This window comes from Hyalella azteca, unplaced genomic scaffold (genome assembly GCF_000764305.2).
Source record: "Hyalella azteca isolate HAZT.00-mixed unplaced genomic scaffold, Hazt_2.0.2 contig14342, whole genome shotgun sequence".
NCBI classification, from domain to species: Eukaryota; Metazoa; Arthropoda; class Malacostraca; order Amphipoda; family Hyalellidae; genus Hyalella; species Hyalella azteca.
In genome coordinates this window covers 9,241-15,972 of record NW_025944232.1, presented here as the reverse complement: position 1 = coordinate 15,972, position 6,732 = coordinate 9,241, and positions in this window count along the sequence as shown.

The window sequence follows — 6,732 nt, the reverse complement described above, 5'->3', positions numbered from 1 at the left end:
TTGAGGTCACGGACGGACGGACATGGCGAGCCCAATAGTGCATTTTTTCCATAAATGAGAAAATGCGCTAAAAACACGGGGCAAGGCTTTACCGATCGAAAAATAATTAGTCGTTTCCAGAAGAGAAGTGGCGAAACTACAATTCACGGGCGTATTGTGCTGGGTCTGAGTAAATTTTGCTTTTCGTAAGCATGATCATTTTGATATTCCGTGTAAACAATAAATTTTACTTCTGTATCATAAATGTAATTGTTAAGTTTACGATGTATACTGTTCAAGAACATCATTCAAAATTGAGGAGAGTTGCATACTACTCACAATTTATTATTGTACCCTGTGATATGTTAAGATATAAATTAAGTCCATTCATCTTCACATTTTATTACGGATGGTAACTTGAAATTTTGTGAATGAATTAGGAATAGGCAAATCAAATTAATCGTTTAGTAGCTGATTTAGTTGGTATTTTAAAGATTATACGAGTCTTAAAAAACTGGCGAACGGGTGGTCACCATCGTCAATTTAAATTTCATGTATTGTGAATTTTAGCTAATGTAGGGAAAAAATACGTATAAGCGACTCTCAGATGATAAGCGATTCAAGGGGACCCACCTGGATGAAAATGCATTCGATGTGGTATTATTTGAGACATGAATTGTAGGTCGTGGTGTTTGCAGATAAGTTAACATTTTCACACATTGGTTGAACTAATTCACTTGCGTAATTTCTAAAAAGCGACTAAATTGGTTTTGACGGGAAATACAGATATACGCCATAATTCTGTTAAAATTTGCATTGAAAACGACTGAACGTACATTGTAAGTAGTGAGTACAGGGTGGGTAAAGTAGATGTGACAGAAGGCAGTAACGGCCACAAGTTGCCGCCTCTGGTTTCGCCAGGAACTAGGTTTACCCATGGTTGAACTATATTTTAGTTCAACCATGAGATTTACCTTAATATTCAATACCTTACAACGCTATTACTATTTCAAAATTTAAATACCAGCTGTACAAATTTAACAATACATGATGGTGACAGTCAGTGAAGTGAAAAAGTGCAAGACTCCCCTCATTAAAAAAGTAACATTCACCGTCTCCCTTCTAGTTCCGTTTCTTCACTTTTGAAGTTTGGCGTTTTTTTGTATAAACGGAATCTAGTGCAATTTACCTTGACTTGATCATTATTTAGGTAGCTGAAGCAAACGTCATGTAACTCACGTCTTCCTCATATCCAAGATTGTTCCTTTGGCGGATTTGAATTGTAGACGAAATTGTTCCATGAAAAAGCTATCAACTAAGCTGTTAGTTTCATTCAGCATAAAATTGGCTAGTAACGAAATAAAATTAGTGTTAGATTACGAATCTCAAGCAACAGTCTTTTTGAGAGGTAGCAACGGATAATTACTTCTAAATAAAAGAGCAGATTATAATTGTTAATTTATTTACTTAAATAGGGGCAGGCTCGACCTACACAATATTAATACAAATTGTCTACGAACAGAGTGACATAAATTGTTCCTGCATGACTTTCAACGAATGACAAGCCAACTAATTGCTACAACAACACTAAAATAACCTACTAGATGCTACATTATGGCTTAGAATTTCTATTTGCCCGCGTCCTACAAAAATTTTAAATTATGTATTCAGATCTGGAAGATACTCACTTAACTTATAAATTAAAATTAAAAAATATATATACAAGACCGCTCTGACGTAGGCATGGAGGAATGCAATCATGGCGAATACCTAACATGCGCTCATGATATTAGTGCCCACTTTCATGCAATCCATTCATACTCATTCCGTGCCAAAATTTGAAAAGTCATACTCACTTAATTATCTTTGGCAAAAATATTTGGAAAAGTATCTGTTGTGCTAAAAGTATCAATGAGATGTCTCTGAAGTAGATGTTGTACTCCCAACCGAACACAGGAGACGATTACCAAGGTAATTTTCCATGCGCGTCCGATTGGAATTGTTTGAGGGAAGTGATCGTTAGGGAAAGTCTAACACACAGAGGCGACCGGGAACGATCCTTGTATTGGAGATCAAGCGCAAGCGTCAAGTTAAAAGAGTAATAATAATAATAAGCCTTGAGGTGCTTATACAGTATACACGGGGCTAGTAGTTGCGTCTACTACAGTTTTGCAGGCTGAGAGCCTATACACGAGTATAGTGTTTTCGGTACACTGCGCCCGCGTCAATGCGACGTTGGGAGTTGTCGAGTAAGGGTGTGCACGGTGGAGTCATGCGAGAGCAAGACAGCAGTGCGCGCTACAGTGGGCGAGAGAGAGAGAGAGCGACGCAGCTGTGCTCGGTATGACGGCCGGGCGGCTACGGAGCGCAATAGAATAGACTGCTTCAAAACAACTCTAGTTGCCTTGCCTGCAATGAACCAGCTAGTTGCCTCTGAACACGTCAAGCATCACAAATTTTAGTAGCCTGCCAGCCTAGTAGACGCAACTAATAGCCCCGTGTATAAGCACCTTAATGATTACCTAATCGTCAGCTACTCTCAAACATAAATACTTAATTTAACTAAAATAATAATAGTGACAATAAATAAGAATTTAGCTATATTATATCATTATCTTCTTTAGATTACAACCAAACATAACTGGAGTAAGGCAGTTAGGTTGGATTCTACATGAACACTGCGCTAAAGCCGGCGAGTAATGATCAGCGTTAACAAATCAGAGACGAAACCTCAAGAAGTGACAGATAAACAGAAACGAAGACTCGCGTTCACGCGACACACGCGAGGCACAAAGAACTTAAATTTTTCTATCCTGATTGCACAGAAACTCAACTCCACAACCAAGATCCACATGCAGTCAGACAACGCGTGCTTTGCGGCAAAGTTGTGAGCGTAAATACGTCACACAAAAAGATTTTTGAACAGCAGGAGCACGCGCCATGAAACCCAACAGAAAAAGTCAAAACTAAGCCAGATTAATTAATTAGAGAATTACGGATTGAAATTGAATTACGGATTGAGCAAACTGAATAATCAGAAAGTTACACCCTTATGGCTGAATATAATCCTAGGGAGATAACTCTCCCGTAAGAGTTAATAGTGTTCAAAAAGTAACGCAGTTTCTTATGCACAGCACGAGCAGAGAACGGATGCAGCGATGATAAGCACTTTACCGGGCCAAACTGGGTCAGGATGACTCACACAAAGACAAAAAGTGCATCGTTATTTGAAGAATTAAAATTTATTCTTCTGAGTGCAGCACAGCCAAGGTTTCAAGAGGAACCGCACGACACTCCAGTGCAATTATCGCTCCCTAGTAGGCCACACTAACAATTATTTTGAACCTAATTTACTGAAATATTTTACGATGAATGATTTATACAAGCCTACTAAAACAATAGAATTTGTTATATCAGACAAATTATGCAACTACGGCAGCTAAGAGCACATTTGAAATTAGCTACACACTCACAAATCAACTGGCCTCTGGCAATATGAACAATGAATTCATTAATAATATATTATTTCCTACTTGGAGTATTGTTTGCATAAATACAGAAAATTTATTGAAGTATTATTCTACCAGTGGCGGATCTTTGATTGCTTATGATGTGAGCGTCATTTTTGATCCGTCCCGCCAACACGAATAATTTATACATTTAAATCCAAGAGAGAATTCATATATATATATATGTTAATTAAAATATCAAACCAGGCTAATTAGAGATCCTATAAACTTAAATTTATAATTCTTAATATCCAAGGTAAAAGAAGCGTATAACTATCAATCATTACTCAAAATGAACTTCGCATTTTTATACCACATATAACAAAAAAAAAAGCTAAAACATGCAGGCAGAAGACGTAATCTCGAGCATAGCTTGCAAACTCATTAAAATCTTTTTAAAAAAAGTTTCGCGTCCTGCTAACCAAGATCTCTGCGATTCGTAACTAATACTGGAAGTTGTAAGATTGACTAGTACGATCTAATATTACACGGGCAATAATGTCCACGTTATCGTCAGCTTTGGCTAAATATATGCCATATTTTTTAACCCAGACAAATACATTCACGAGGACAGGAATTAAGATTTTTATTAGTTGCCTTGCATGGACCTCTCATCACACGTAAATCGGGACATTCAATACAAATGAATGCTCTCAAAGCTTAAACATAGCTGTATCATAGATACGGTCACACTGATGATATTCCAACGAAATATTTGACATAAAACTCGACAACCAATTCTATTCGTACAAGTAACCGACACAAAAGTCAAGGGACAAAATGCAATAAGAAATAATTTTTAAACGGGTAATAATTAACGGGTATTTATTTATTTAAAAGCGCGTTGAATAATGCGAGGAAACGATGAGAGTATTATGCAGAGCATGAGCATTATTATCGTTATTCACTACATAATCATAATATGTATTAATGAAGAGAGCACGGAGGCCGCAGTATGGAACATATGACATATAGAGCAGGAGGAACCTGGAGACTGAAAGACGCCAGCAAAAAAAAACTATCGTAGTAAATGAGAAGTTGTTCAGATTTGATTTGGAAAGTTACTGGGAAATATTTGGTTTAATTAAGATATTCAACAATATTCAAACACGACTACATTGAACAAAGTGGAAAATACCTTCTAATATTTTTTACTTAGAAAATATACAACCATGTAACTGGAATATTTGCTATAATGTTGTGATTTACAGGCATATAACAAACACAAACGAGGTAATATCCAATAAATTTACCAACGTCGTCTATAGGTAGTGAAAACGAGCGATGTCAACTGAAGTGACAGTGCGAGAAAAGAAGAATAAATATATAGGCATTCACTTTCAAGGGGAATTTGAAACTGCAAACTAAAACGTAACACAAATATTTTAGATGCAAGGAAATCTAAAGCTTATATGTCAAAACACTCATGGCCCTGCCAGAAGTACTTGTAAAGATACAATGGGATTTAGAGGGTTTACATAAAGGGTAGGAACCGCGTCGGTTTCGGGAGCAGATTTTCACACACACTTAAATGTTGCCTCACTCAAAATTCAAAATTTCTATCAGCGATCAGCAATCTATGTAAGAAAAGTCGTACAGCTCTTCGTTGAGTGAAGCTACTTCAGTTGGAATAAATCTAATCCATGAGCTAAAAAATACTCGTTTCTGAGAAGGCGATATTTACAAAGCATCCAGAGAAAATGAAGCCCAGCTCCAGTGAAGCTTTTCCTGGTACTCAATTATGCACAAAATACTCTCGGGCTAATTTCGCAGATCACTAGATATCATCTAGACAAATTACAATATCGGATAATAGAAAATTTATAGAACTAATAAAATTTTCTATTCTAATAAATAAATAAATTACAGAACTAATAAATAAATAGTTACATCGAGTCAGGAATGTAAAATCAACTCGTGCCGCCAGAAGAGAATAATGTTCTAATGAAATAGAAGGAAAATAAAAAAACACGGAGGAAACCTATAAACACGGCGTGGAGCTGACTCCTCGACTACTGAGTGAGACTTATAGAAAGTAACTACATATCAGAACAGACTCAGAAACACGCCCAAGCCTATAGTCATGGCTAAATAGAAAATGGGGGGGGGGGCCAACATTAGGACATAACAAAACTGGCACATTCTCACAAAAATATTGAAATGAGTACTAATTTAAAAAATTAGGAGCTAACAACATAGATACGAATTTTTGAAATTGAATGTAATTCTTGCTAAATATTTTTAACATAAAAAAAGTCCGTTTACAAAAATATAAGAAATGCCCGCTTGATACTAGCATTGGACGGGGGTGCGTAGATGCGCGCTGGTCAAGAGAGCAAGTAGGCAATTCATTCCATGCCTCACGATATGTTAAGATATACGTTTAAAGAGAGGAATGTAACACAGTAAAGAGTAAAATATCCTAATAATAAAACAATATAATTAACCAAGAGAGAAAGAATGCATAAATCAAATTTCTAGTACAAAATGTAGATCTAAAAGACAAAGTAAAAGCTCACGCCTAGGAATGCGTCGTTGCATTTTTGTTAGATGAGGTGTCTCAATTGCAAGAGCTTGAAAAAGATAATGAGGTGACTATGGCTGAGGATGAAATGAGTTTACTTGAAACGGCAGAAGGTAAAGTGGGTTTTGCTGACGTGGACGTATACCGTAATGACGGTGGGGTCCTTGAATTAACTTCGCCCTCACAACAAGTGCCAGTTGCACGCCGCACCACCGCGTGTGGATCTCAACTTATTCAATAAAAAATCCTGCAGATAGTCTCTCATAAATAGCATTTTACTACGTATTACGATAGATTTTTTTATCTGACAAGCTCATTCACCGTTTATGAATAAGATATTTTTTAACAAACACGCTGTTTCAACACAAAACTATAGACTAGGAATATACTAAACATTAAAAGTAATAAATGACAGCTTCTACGTCAAGTTACAGCATTACCATTTACCACCATTTCTTACAGCATTACCCCAACCTAAGAACACAAGTTGTGACTAAAAAAGCAGTGGAACATTTTGTTCGTATCGTAATTGGTGATTCGGGCAAAGACCGAGAGAGAGAGAGGAGCGAGAACGATGTTCCTAGAATGACATTACGTGAACAGTTCTTTATGCTAGCCAATTGCACAGGCAACGCAAGTGACAACTCAACACAAGCAGAAAAGTTCAAATTAAGCGGCAAAAAAATGATTACCTAACATGGATTAATCAACACCATTAGA